The following is a 13348-nucleotide window of genomic DNA, read 5'->3' on the forward strand; positions in this document are numbered from 1 at the left end:
GATTTCCACTGCCAGCTGAACAGCAGTACATCAGCCAATAAAAACATTAGGTGGATTTACATGTTTCATGCTAACGGCCAGAAAAGGAAGAATGGATAAATGGTGTTTACTCCATTTGTCCTCAAGCACAACAGAGTACACAGCTTTGTTTAATAAACCCCTGTAGCAGAGGCAAGAGGCAATAGTCCTGCTTCCTGGTGCTTGTGATAATTTGCCAATGAAACACAGAGGTCTCGGATGGTTTGTGCATTGTTTATTGCAGCTTTTACCCCCGCAGCCAGATTCTCCCAAACACTAGTTTGTTTTTTCAATGAAGACTTCAGAAAGGATTTTGTAAATGAGAAAATACACTCAAAAAACCTGCTAGGGGTGAACGGCTGTTAGCAGCTGCTTTCTTGAAGGAGGCAAGTTTATAAGTGACTAGAAAAAGGCAGAAGAGTATCTGATCACACACGTGTGGACGCAACTTTGCACTGTTCCTTGGGACTATCCAAGTGGATGAAGCTTGGCTTGGGGTTGCAATGACTCCCTGCGCTGTGTGCCCAGCACCTGGCTGAACTGTTGCTTTGTTCTGCTGACAGAAAGGAGTCCTTTGGCCGTTGGGAATTTAACTGAACTTCTGGTTTAAGTAGGAAAAAGGTAATTTCTGTGTTTAAACATCCAGATCCTATGGATGAGACTGGTCGGCCAGCACAGACGGTCGACACTAGGGATATCCAGTGGACTTTCCCTAGATATACGCCTGACTAAAAGCAAACGGAAAGCACCTAAACCCTAACCCGAGGGTGGCTTATTTGCTACGGCATTGACCTGGATTCCCTTCCCCATTCCACATCCAGGATCCTGCCCGGGACGGCTTCTCCCGGTGTATCAGCTCCTCGGGCCTGTGTTGCCGGGGATGACGGTGGGACAGAGGGGAGAGGACACCGGCGGTCAGCGCTAGAGGAGCGGGATTTCTGTCAGACAACGAGGAGAAGCCAAACCCACCGCTCTGGAAAGGTGAGATAATTGTAAAAAGGCCCAGAACTAAGAAGGCGACCTCAGGCCTGCCAGGACGGACCGGCTCTCCCCGGGCGGCCTCGCCGGGCCGCGGGAACAACCGCAGCCAGCCGGGAACAGGAGGAGGAGAGGGAGAAGGAGGAGGAGCAGAGGGAGGAGGCAACGCTGGCAGCCGGGCGGGGAGGGGGCACTCGGCGCCGAGGAGGAGGAGGAGGACTAAGATGGCCACCAGCCGCCGCGGGGAGCGGCCCCGCTCCCTCCGCGGCCCCCTCGGCCCGGCCCGGCCTTGATGGGGCCGGGACGACCCCGGCGTCCGGACGGTGCAGCAGCGGCGGCGGCGGCGCCTCCCGCCGGAGCCCGCCCGGGGGGAGCCGCCCTCCCAGCCCGGCCCGCACCGCCCGGCCGCGGCCGCCGCGCCGCGTAACCCCCGCCGAGCCCAGTCGAGCCCTGCCCGCGGGAAGGAGCGGAGAGAGAGAAAGCAGAGGAGAGCGAGGAGGAGCCGCCCGCCGCCCCCTCGCCGGGCCAGGCACAGCGGCACGGCCGGGGACCCGCCGCCCCGCGGTGAGTGCCCGCCGGCCCTGCTCGCCGCCCCCCGGGCCCCAGCGCTTTGTTGCGCCGCCGGCGGGCCCGGGCAGCCCCGGGAGCCCCGGCGACCCCCGCGGGCCCTGCCCGGGCGCAGGCCCCGCTCCACGGGGATGCCGGGCCGGGCGGGAGGAGGGGGCGGCGGCGCAGGTGCCGGGGGCGGTGGAGCATTGTCACTGCGCGGGCACCCCACCTCCGGCTCTAGCGCAGGGGCTGTGCCGGGGGGGGCCGCGGGAAGCCCGGGGGTCGCGGCGGAGCCCCGCGGGCGCTGGGCCGCCCCGGCCGCCTTTGTTGTGGCTGGGGCGGGCGGTTCTCCCGCGGGAGCCCCGGCGGGGAGCGGGAGGGGCCCGTCGGCCCCGGCCCTGACAGGGCCGGTGGGGAGTGCGGGGGGGGGGGCGCCCTTCGGCCCAGGCCGGGGCGGGCACCGAGCGGCTCCCGGGCCGGGGGTCGGGTCGGGTTTTCCTCCCTTCGTTTTGTTTTTATTTTTCACGTACGGGGTTATTTTGGCGGCAGTCTCGAGCTGCCGACCCCCCGGTGCGGCGGGGACATTGAAGTTGTAGCACCCGACAGGTTTGTCCCCGGCGCGTCCCCGGGGACAGGGATGTTGTGGCTCCCGGAGGGTTCGGGACACAGTGCGGGGGGATGTGCGGAGGTGCTGGGGTACCTGCTGCATCTCTGCAGCGTGGGTTTTTGCCCTGCAGTTGTGGGAGGTGATACGCGTACGTGGAGGGGTTTTCATAGAGACCAGTCGGTGCTGGGTGCTGAGAATTCAGTGCGATGTTCACCTTGAAAGAGGACCATAATTTCTAGCTGTGCTCATGTTGCCTGGATAGGGAAAGACTCATGGAAGAGCTAGTGCCGAGGACTACATGTGTTTATTTTGACCTGCAGTTTTAATGAATAATTTCTTGGCTAACTAGGGTAACTCACAAGGTTTCAGTGTAGACCTGTGAGTCCCGGCCTTACTTTTATGATTGAATTTAGGTATGTGACAAGGTCTCTGTGTGTCCATGTATTGCGTGTTGTAGCAAACACGAGTTATTTTTCTGCACCAGAGCTGTGTTGTTCCCTGATGCCTGTGCTTGCCCCTGTGCCCAGTTATGGCTGTACAGCTGTAGGATGTTTCTGAGCTCACAGACTCCTATGGATTCAGTCAGGCTCTGCAGAGAGCCAGCTTGATTGCATCCTTGGCACATTTGGTGACAAGCTAGCAGTATGTTGAAGTAGGCTATGTGAACAGACTGTACAGTTTGCATGAACTGGTGTTTCTGCAGTGTTTTCCTCAGTCTGTGCAGTCTTGGTAGACTTGCAGCCTTTGCAAATAGGAAACTGCCCTGCTGTGGGAGCTGGTCAGTTGCAGTAAGGCAGCCAAATCCCTTTCTGTGCTTTTAGGTTAAAGGCAGGCGTGTTTATGGTGCAGGACTTACTGGGTGCTGGAAACGCGTGTCTGTGTTAATGTGGCGTTGTGCCTTTGCTCCAAGTGCTGGTAATCTAACTTTGGCTGCGTATTTGGAGTATGAGTGGGTATCTCCTCATTATGTGGTGTGGGTGTGTTGAGCTCGGTTGGAGCCAGCTCTAGAATTCTTAACACTGTTGATAGCAAGGTGTTTTGGGTAGAAGAAGCCCTCAAATATCAGTGGTGGTAGACCAGAGGTCAGTGAATAGTATTCTTCAGTTTGGTATGTGTTTCCTAGGAACTGATATGTTTGCTCTTCCAATTTGCTGGGCAGTTTTTAGGCTGCTAGACTAGGAATAAAAAATGTAGTATGTTTTGGGTTATATGGTCATATTGCATCTCTTAGCCAGCTGATTATCTAATTGAAGCAAGTTAAGCACAGTGCTGCTGTGATTTTTAATATCTTCAGCACCCATTTAAAGATGTATTATAACATTTCTACGTCAGGGTTTAAGTAAGGGCTGTCAATTGTTTATTTACAGTTCAGTGCATCAGTATCTGCTGCTTGCTAGTAGTGATAAAACATAGTACTATGGGAAAGGAACTCATTTCTTTCCTTCAAAACAGAAAGGTGCTAAATAACAAAATAATTATAATTCTTAGTATTTTTGACGTGGAAATAACAGTTTTAGATCAGAAGGCTGTATTATCTTGTTGCATCTTGCTGCATGAGTTGTCCGAGAAGGTAAGCCAACAGCCATCTGTGGGTATGGAAACCTTGGTGTTTAGCTCTGGTTTACTGGAGCCAAACTACCAGAAGTATGCAAGGCAAGCAGGTCTTCAGGATGTATATATGTGTGTTGCTGTTAGAGGAATTCAGCAACGCATTTCACACCCACCAGCCTTACATTAACTATTTCATAGTTTTCTGCAAGCTTTCAGTGAGATTTTTTAGCATACAGAAAACTTCTGTGGTGCTTTATGTACAGGGTATGGGGGTGAGCGTGGGCAGATATTCTGCTTGCCCTTTGAAATGCTCAGGACTGTCATGAGATTGTTTGGAAACTTTGGTGTTGGAACACGGGGTTTCACTTCCCAAATGTTGTTAACTGTTCTGTGGCTTTGGGTTCTGGGGATCCACTTGGGTTTTTGAAGATGTGCTAAGCTGAAGAATGTAAAGAAAAGCCAGTAATTTCCTCTCTGTTGGGTAAATTGCCAAAGGACAAATCTGCTCATGTTAATTAGCAGTTTCGTTCATCTTTGTAAGTGATTTTTAAGTTCCTATTGCAAAATAGTGGAAATAGTGTTTCAGCAGTGGCCTTTGACTTGCAGGACTTCCTGCCATGAGGAAGTCTTGTGTCATTTGTCCAAAATAAACAGATTTTTGAGAGGGCAGATAAAGTATGCTGTGAGAAACCATACATCTAACTCACAATTTACCCCCTGGTGCTTGCTTGTTTTTCTGATAATTAGAACCATGGAAGTCTATTCATATGATATGTTACTAGAATGAAACTTGCGTTTGGCAATGGGAAATAGAATTTTTTATTGATCCGTAGTACAGTTTTTGGATGAGTGTGTAGGGGGAAAACAAATTATTTCTTCATGGCTTTAATACAGAAGCTATTAACTTCCCTGGTTTCCTTCATGATTCTTTTTTGGTGATAGTGTTGCTAATTGCAGTAGTACACTATTTAAAATGTCCAAGTTGTGGCAAATACTCAATAGTATTAGTTTCTTTGAGGTATTTGCAATGCTGATTATTTTAAATACTTTTTTGTTACTTACCTGTCCTGAGTGTCCCTCAACAGCTTGAGTTATAACCATAAGCCTCCAGTGTTGAAGGATTGAGGTGTGCTGATGTAAGATTGTCACATCCTCCACAACAGCTCACTTTAACTTTGTCATTTGGTTTACAGTTTTCATCTTGTAATAAACAGTTTCACTCTTGTGTAGCTCCTGTCATCTTCTGTTGGAGGCTGTACATCCTGCTGCTGGGCTGTTCACACCTTGTCCAGGCTGCATAGGAGAGGACAGTCCATAATTACTTAAGGTCTCTGGGCACATTGGTTTTAACCAGCTGCCCCACAGACAGTATAGAAAGTGTTGCTGAGTTCCTGTTTGTGCTCTCCTTGCCAAAACTGCTGATGTTGTGTACAAAATTCTGCTGGTGGCTTGTAACATTTTAACTGAAGTCATTGGTGCTGACATGAGAGCAGCTCCTTGGCTCAGGTGAGAGCACTGCAAGCTTTGCAAGACTGAGTATGCATTATTGGTCATCCACCCTTGAGAGCATCTGTTTGGCAAGCAACTCATGTTTGGTGATGCAGTAGTGGAAGGTTTTTGCTTGTTGGTCACACCCCCTGTTCTTTTGTGATATTACAGGTAAGTGTGTACAGCACCCTCCTTTTTCTTTTTTGACAGAGGAAAATGACACAGGACTTACAGACTCTCTGTGTTTGGGTCACCTGTCAGATGATGGGGATGATTATTTAAGCAAAGTTTAAATAATTAAGCAAAGATCTGTAGCACAGTTACTGAGTATCTCACTCAATCTTTATGCTGTTACTGTATCAGAGCTTAACAGGTGAAGAAGGAATGGGAAATACTGTGTAAAACTCTTGGGTTAATGTTGTGTAGCATTTCCTAACTCAGTGGCTTGTTTAAACCCTCTGTGTTGATTTGATACTCACAAAAGGAGTTTTTGGAGGGATAGTGCTAATTTGATTGTGATACAGATGCCTATAAAAGTGTTCAAATATGTAACTAAGGATTGAGGGAACTTGTCTTTTCTGCTTGGTCCTTAAGGAAGCTGAATGGTATGGGGGAATTCTTGTTTATTCCCTATGCCCCTTGCCCAGCTCAACATACCTCCTTTTTCATGAGAGTTAGTCAGAAAGTATCAGATTTGTTGCTCAGCTGAAATAGGGTTTCGCTCACATACTGGATGCCTTTTTCTTCTTCTCTCTCTCTAAAAGTTGGTACAAACAGGGACTTGGTGGCTGCTGTGAGGACTTGATAGTAACATCTTGGTGAAGAGGCCATGGCTTTGGTCTCAGGTGCTGGTGTCACTGCTGGGGGAACTGCCTTACACCTGCTCGGAGCTCTTGGCTGGTACCGAGGCTTTCGAAACAGGTGCGAAGCGCAGCTTAGTGCAATCGAAAGAAGGAAGAGTAGGTCTTGTTCATATTCTATTTGCTTTGCTCTAAATGTGCAGGAGATTTTTTTTTTTCTTTCTTTCCCTTAAGTCTTTTGTGAGTGAAGATGACCTACATCCTTTATTTTTTCCCCATGAATAGCTCTGGGGCAAAATTTTCTGATTTTTGTTCTGTGTGGAAATGCGCAATTGCCATAATTTTTGACAGTTGTGCTGATGTTTTTGAACAGCAGGGAATATTTTTGTCTTTTTTATGGAGTAAGTTTTTTCTTTTTCTTTTTTCTCTCCCTACCTGTTGAGCAGAGCTGTGATTGTGGAAGTAAAACTGTCTGTATTGAGATTTAGGGGAAAAAAAAAAGTTTGCACTTTCTTTGGAATTGGATTATTCCAGTGAGAGCTACATGTCATCTTTTGGGATGTTTCTCTTTTGAGGGAAAATGGTTTTGATTGCTTTGCTGGTTTTGGTATTTCATCACTATCTGGTGATGGATTTCAGCCTGTCTTAAGCATGTGACTTCTAATGCTTCTGTCATACCACAGAATAGGAACAGATTTGCAGAACTTACTGCAGCACATGTAAAAAAATAGCTTCTGAAATTTCAAAAGCGATGGAACAGTGTTGTGCTAGGAAGGAGGGAATTGCGTGGGAGAAATAAACAATAAGGGGTGTTGAATGATAGGAAGGCAGATAGCTTCACATTTCTGTGCAAATATTAAGAAATGCCAGAGGAAGGTAAGATGGATGCATCTGAATTACAGCAGTTAGATATACATTAATAGAATGTTTAGTTCTTATATCTTCACAAATATTGTTATTTCCATGTCATACATTTTTGTTACAATACAACAAGGAAAAAGCTTTGATCAGGTTGGCTAACTTAGTATACAGACAATAATGAATTTGAAAACATATGGAAGAAGTGGATTTTCCAGGTGGCTTATTTCATCCCTTTCTCTCTTACTCTAGAGGAATTTTATGTTACACTGAAAGCATGTAAGAGGTAAACTCCTACTTTTTCAGGTTGAGTGGATATTCATCACTTACATGGGTAACTTAAGCTTCTTATTCCAGTTCTAAGACACCTACCTTAGAGAAGTCAGACCCTTTGAACTATAAAGCTGATCTCTCTATTGAATCATCCATTTTCTTACTAGTGGCCATGCCAGTTCTGATTTTGAATGTGCATTTGAGGCCTTGTAGTGAAGAGTTTCAGAGTACAGGGGGAGTTACCAAAATTGATCCTTAACTTAAAGCAGCTATGTCAATAAGCAGTTGTAAAAAAAAAAGCAAAACCTTCAGAGCTGACAGTTTGGTATGGTGAGACAGACACGTGGCTAGAAAGGGAAGATACTCCCATATGTTCCTTAGGAGTTTTTTTAGGGTCCTTCATTTTTGGAGTGGTATGTCTTCACTGAGAATGTGGATCAGAAGCTCTTAAGAGAAATGTACATCTGGCTTTCTGTTTCACTGCAGGTTTTGTCAGAGTTGTCACCAAGTATTGGGTGTTAGTGGGTAGCACTACCTGGATTGTCTTGGTGTTACTTTTCTCAGTATCATTCTGCCAGGTGGAGTGTGGGTGCAAGTGAACCATGTTTTATGTTCTTATTTTAGCAGAGGATTTATTATTTTCAAATGAAGACATGGTAGAAATTTCAGTATAATTCAGAGCAGGATGGTTTGATTACTTTACTGTGTAAAGTAATAGGTGATGGGATCTTGCTTCAGAAAGTGGAATGTATTTGAATGCCATGGCATTACCCCAAGTTGTTGCTGAGAACCAAAATCTTAGCTCACAGATGGGCTGTAACAGGAAGGGGGGGGGTTGTACAGCAGTGATGTCCTAAAGGTTTTGTTTGGCTACTTGGCACTGTAATCACATCTTTTTTTGTATAATTTGAGATTAGGAGAATAGAAAAAGAAATTGCAGGGCTACGAAAATGCTTAGGACTGTTTAAAGGAAAAAAATGCATACAAAGGGATAAAATATGACAAAATATCATCTTGGCTTGGTAACAAAACTTCTAAAAAGACTTTTCAAGTCTTGGATGATGGACAGTCCCAAAAAGGAGAAGGACTGTTCAGAATGTCTGAGGGAGGGTAAAGATCATTAAGAAGGTTAATCGGATATAAGTGCACTCGTCATAATCAGCCTTAGCTTTTGTCTGGGGTTTATTAGACTGGTGTTGGTATTGGCCTTTGGGTTGTTCGTTGTAGGTGAGCTGTACTGGGGGAAACTTTTTTTTATGATAGGGTGGCGTCAGTGGCAGGACTAGCTCAAGTGGTTCCAGCAGCCAAACTGCAGAGCAGGGAGCAGGTGTTGTATGGAAATAAGCTCAGAAATTATACTTCATTTTGGGGAAAAAAACGCACAACAAAAAGAGGAAGAAAGCAGTTGTCTGAAGGACAACTGAAGGAGTAATGGGAACCAGGACACAGGAATTCACCACCTTCATAGCATTCATAGTGCCATTGATGGTCTTAGGATTTGGCTCTGCAGTTGTATGCTGGCCAAGACCTATTTACTTCTAATGGGGTTTTATGGAGGTCCTTGTGTCTTCATGTGAGAGCCAGGGACGAGGTCAAGGCCTTGCTTTGTGTTTGCAAGAGTGCTCAGGGTGTGGAATGTATCGCATGGCAGAATGACAGACAGAGCAGGTAACATTTCTTAATGTAAAAGTGGAGCCTTTTTATATTCTCAGTCTTGCCAACCTAAGAGTTGAAATGTCATGGTGCAGGCCCTTGCTTGTGGGATTAACTCAAGTTATGGCTTTTAAAGCATTAAAAACACAAAACAAATGGATTTGCTTTTTGATTTTGCATTGAGCATGCAATTGTCAATTTTTTCCCCTCAACTGTGAGAGATACAACATTTTTGAAATCTTCACGTGGCAAAATACTCGGAGCTGAGGTGCCATGGGTATGGTGAGATTGAGAAAGCTGTGATCAGAGCTGGTAACACTCACACATCAGACTTTCCTGTCTGATAAGGTGACTGAAGAGGAGTGGAATTCATTTTATTTGGGAGTTTCTTTATACTCACAGAAGAAAGGATGCCTCTCTGAACAGGCAGAAGTAAACATTCTTTATAAGCAGTCATGTGGAATGGGCATAGAAACAGTTTTGGTATTGCATCACAAATTAAATGCTAATACTTGAGTCAGTAGCAGTTAAGCAGTGAGCCACACTAGAAATGTGAAAACAAACTCTCTGTGGATATGATCTAAGAGAATGCTAATTTGCTTGTTAATTAGGTTTGCAAAAGTTTCTTTTTCACAGTTCTGAGCAGTGAGGCTTAGCTAGTGAAGAATATTTAATTTAGGTTTTGAGTGGGTCATGAAGTAACCAGGGAGTATCTCTTCAAGCTTTTCTTTATTAGAGCGTGTAAAGGCACAGTAGCAACATGTCTTACTTTGGCCGTAGTAATTTCTGGAGACAGAAATATTTTGCTTTAAGTTGCTTACCAGGAACATAAACATGTTCCCAGCAGTGTTGGATCAGGGTAGGGGAACAATGGAGGACACAACAAGGATGCATACAACTCCAGAAGGCTTCCTTGGTGTCTGAAATCCCTTGCAATTTCACTGGTGGTGTTTCTGTACAGACAGGACTCTGGATGTGCTATATTAGTAGCTGGAATTATTTTTCTTAGTCATAGTGTTGTACAGTGTAGTGGTTTCACCCCAGCCAGCCACCAAGCCCCATGCAACTGCTCACTCATTCCCCCACCAGCAGGACTGGGGAGAGAATCAGAAGGGTAAAAGGTAGAAAACTTTTGGGGTGAGATAAAGGCAGTTTAGTAGGTACAGCAAAAGCAGCACATGCAGGCAAAGTGAAACGAGGAATTAATTCACTGCTTCCTGTGGGCAGGTTGGTGTTCAGCCACCTCCAGGAGAGCAGGGCCCCATCACATGTAATGGTTATTTGGGAAGACAAACAGAGTTACTCCACACATCCTTCCCTTCTTCCTTCTTCCCCCTGCTTTATATACTGAGCATGAAGCCATATGGTCTGGAATATCCCTTTGGTCAATTGGGGTCACCTGTCCTGGCTGTGTCTCTTCCCAGCTTCCCAGTCTCCAGTGTGGCAGTATGAAAAGGCCTTGGCTCTGTGTAAGCCCTGCTCAGCAATAACAAAAACATCTCTATATTGTCAACCCCATGTTCAGCATAAATCCGAAATACAGCCCCATACCAGGCACTGTGAAGAAAATTAGCTCTACCCCAGCCAAAACCAGCAGATACAGTTTCCTGATGTGAGTTGGGATAGCCTACTGATCAGTTAAACCACCTAAAGCTATAACTGCTTTTATTTCAGTAAAGCACATATGTATATATGTGTGCTTCAAAAACATAGGATGATATGAATGTTTAGGGGTTTGTTTGTGTTTAGTTGGGGTGTTTTTAGTGAAAGGAAGCAGATGTGCATATTGCAAGTGATGTGCTTGGAAAAATCTTTTTTGTCTAGCTGCGTGTCTTTAAATTGTGATCTTTGCACAAGGAGATCAGCATAGTTAATGTTTTTCTGAAGGAACTCAGATTCAGTAGAGAATATACCAAGGTGAGAGTTTAGCTTCCTCTGGCACAGAATAAATTTTAAAGATGAAAACTCTCCTCCGCTTTCCTGTCTATCCTCTTTGTCATCATTCTTTGCAGAACAAAGTTGAACTTGCCGCCTGAGTAAGGATGAACATTTCAGATGAAAACATAATAGCACAATGTACAAGAATAAGCTTACTTAAATAAAGTAAAAAAAAAAAGGATACCGTCATTAGTTTGTGTTGTGTGAAGTTCAGTTTAGATTTCTCTTATTGCGTTAAGCTGAGAATTGTGGTGGTGAAATGGAAATCCCTAGTCCTGCTTGTTTTCTACTTTCATAGTATTCCTTACAATGCTCCCTTTGAGTAGGAAAGTGGAGCACTTCAAGCAGTGTAGGGTCATAGTAATTTGAAATACATCTCTTGATTTTGGTTAAGTTCCTGGTAGTTCCATGTTTTTACCAGAGAAGTTAACCAGCCTGTAAATCCATATGAAGGGGCAAATATTCTGTGTCCAGAAACCACTAGTCTTTTTTTGTTCTCTGTTGTTTGTAACAGGATGAAGGTTATTTATAGAAGTTCCCTTGAAATACAGTGCTTTATTGCTATTTCAGTGAACAGTTAATGCTGTTACACAGCATTCAACTGTGGCTTGAGACTGTTCTGGTGTATGTGTGTGGAGAGAGAGGGATGGATGTCAGGTTTTCTTACTTTCACAGCCTCTCTCTGCAAACTTACCCTTAACTGTGTGTTTAGGAGGCATTAATTTCTCTAATGCTTGGAGGAAGTCTCCCTAGTATTTATCCATTATATATCAGGAACATGTTGAGGGGTTTATTCTGGCTTTAATGATGGACTTGGGTTCAACAGACTAACCGATGCTGTCTTTGAATACTCTTCACTGTTTTGTGATGTGAGGATGGACTTATCTTAAATTTTAAGTTCACCTGGGACAGTTTAAACACGACAGAGACGTTTTGGTTGGAAGGAACATCTAATCGTGCTTGAAGGAGGACGTTTGCTGGAGCGTTTTGGTTGGGAGCATGGGATTTAGAGGCCTGGCTTTCTGGAGGAAGAGATAAGGGTGTAGGACAAACTTCTTGTGTGCTTTAAGCGGCAAATGAAAACATGTGAATCTTTAAGATAATTTTTAATTTGATGGGCGATGAAAGTACTGGATATTTTACTGTAACTGTTTTTTTCAGTGTCGGGCTTATAACAGGTCCATTACTTAGATTTATTCTGTGTTTGCTCTCGCAGTGGAGGGCAGCAGATATGTCAGAGGCTGTGAGGTCCTGATAGTGGGAGAGTTAGCTCAGCATGTGGAAGGCTCTTACCTCTGCTGAGGAGAAAGCAAACTGCTTTTGAGAATTTAAACAAATTATTTATAAACAATAAGTGTCTTTTGACCCTTTTACTTTGCTTAGGGTGTATGTTCAAGGAAACGACCTGTTGTTAATCAGGGGAAAGAAGGACAAGAGAGAGACATCAGGAACACCGTGACTTGACTGGAAGTTTAGTGTTAACCTGAGACATGGAAGGACCGTTGGTCAGAAGTCGTACTTTCTTGTTAAAGCTTTAAGTAGTGTTTGGGGAAAAAGCCTCTGAGTAACCTAGGTTTTTAAAAGAACTGCATTGTTTGGGATTAATGAATGGTCTAGATATTTAAAGAAGAAAAGTAAGTGCACAGTACTGCTTTTTCTTGTTAGCATATGAAGATTCCGTGCGTGGTTTTCAGGAAGATAGCTCTGTCTACACAATGGAAAATGGAGGCCTGATAAAGACTTATTTTTTCTGTGCTGTTTTCTCATTAATATGAGTATTGTTGCTATTTCTTTATGTTGAACTAGAGGTATTTGTCTGCAGATACCTTGAATTTTGTAGAATTCTTTCCCCCTTCTAAATGACTACTTAAATGGCCACATCCAGTTTGCCAGGTAACAAGCAAAAATCTACCAATAAAAAGTAAAAAAAGCAAAATAGATCCCCTTCCCTCCTCCGCTCGTTTCTTCACTAACAACATTTAAGTAGCAAAAAAAAAAAAAATAAAAACAGTCTGGCAAACAAGACATAAGGATTTTGTTTTGACCAGTTCACTGTGACTCTGAGTGTTGGGGTAAAAAATAAGTTTTCTCTTGCCCTCCAGTTTTCTTACCAGGTACTGTTTAGAATAATGCCTAGACAGAGCTGTGTGGAGCCTGTGTGCTTATATGTGTTGCGTTAGTGCTGTTCCTTATTTCTCTCTTAAAAAAAGAAAGTGGTGTTCTCGCCCTCCCTTTCTGATTTTCATTGCTATGTTTAAATATTTTGAAGTTAGTAAGTAAGTAAGCTTCTCACTTTTCATTATACTATTTGTAATGAGTACTCCCAAGATGGGACTCCTAAGACCTAACAAGAGTATGTTAAACAGGGCTGGGAAGAAGATGGCAAAGCTTCATCATGAGCTGAAGGCTTGTACTAAATACAGAGTACTGTCTCAAAATTTATACCTCTTAATAGGTTACTCTTATTTCCTGGTGTTTGTTTTGCAATGTCTTGTTGATTCATCTTGAAGAATAGCTAGCCCAGTCTAAATTAAATTTTTTTCAATAAAAAGGCTTGGAAAAGGAGGAGGAGAGAAAGACAAAAGGACCAAGAAACGTGGGCGTTCCAGAGCAGTATCTGAAAAATGTGTGTACC

The 13348-nt window shown here is 44.3% G+C and overlaps 1 protein-coding gene across 1 annotated transcript in view; it reads left to right on the plus strand.

The window, feature by feature from the left end:
- The first annotated feature begins 1411 nt into the window (after positions 1 to 1411).
- The window catches only part of WDFY3 (WD repeat and FYVE domain containing 3), a 167971-nt gene continuing 156034 nt past the window's right edge, over positions 1412 to 13348 (plus strand). The window contains exon 1 of the mRNA XM_027692688.1: positions 1412 to 1560. The gene's annotated coding sequence lies outside the window, so the exon portion shown is untranslated. The remainder of the gene's footprint in view (positions 1561 to 13348) is intronic.

This window comes from Neopelma chrysocephalum, unplaced genomic scaffold (genome assembly GCF_003984885.1).
Source record: "Neopelma chrysocephalum unplaced genomic scaffold, ASM398488v2 Primary Assembly neopelma1_88, whole genome shotgun sequence".
Lineage (NCBI taxonomy): Eukaryota > Metazoa > Chordata > Aves > Passeriformes > Pipridae > Neopelma > Neopelma chrysocephalum.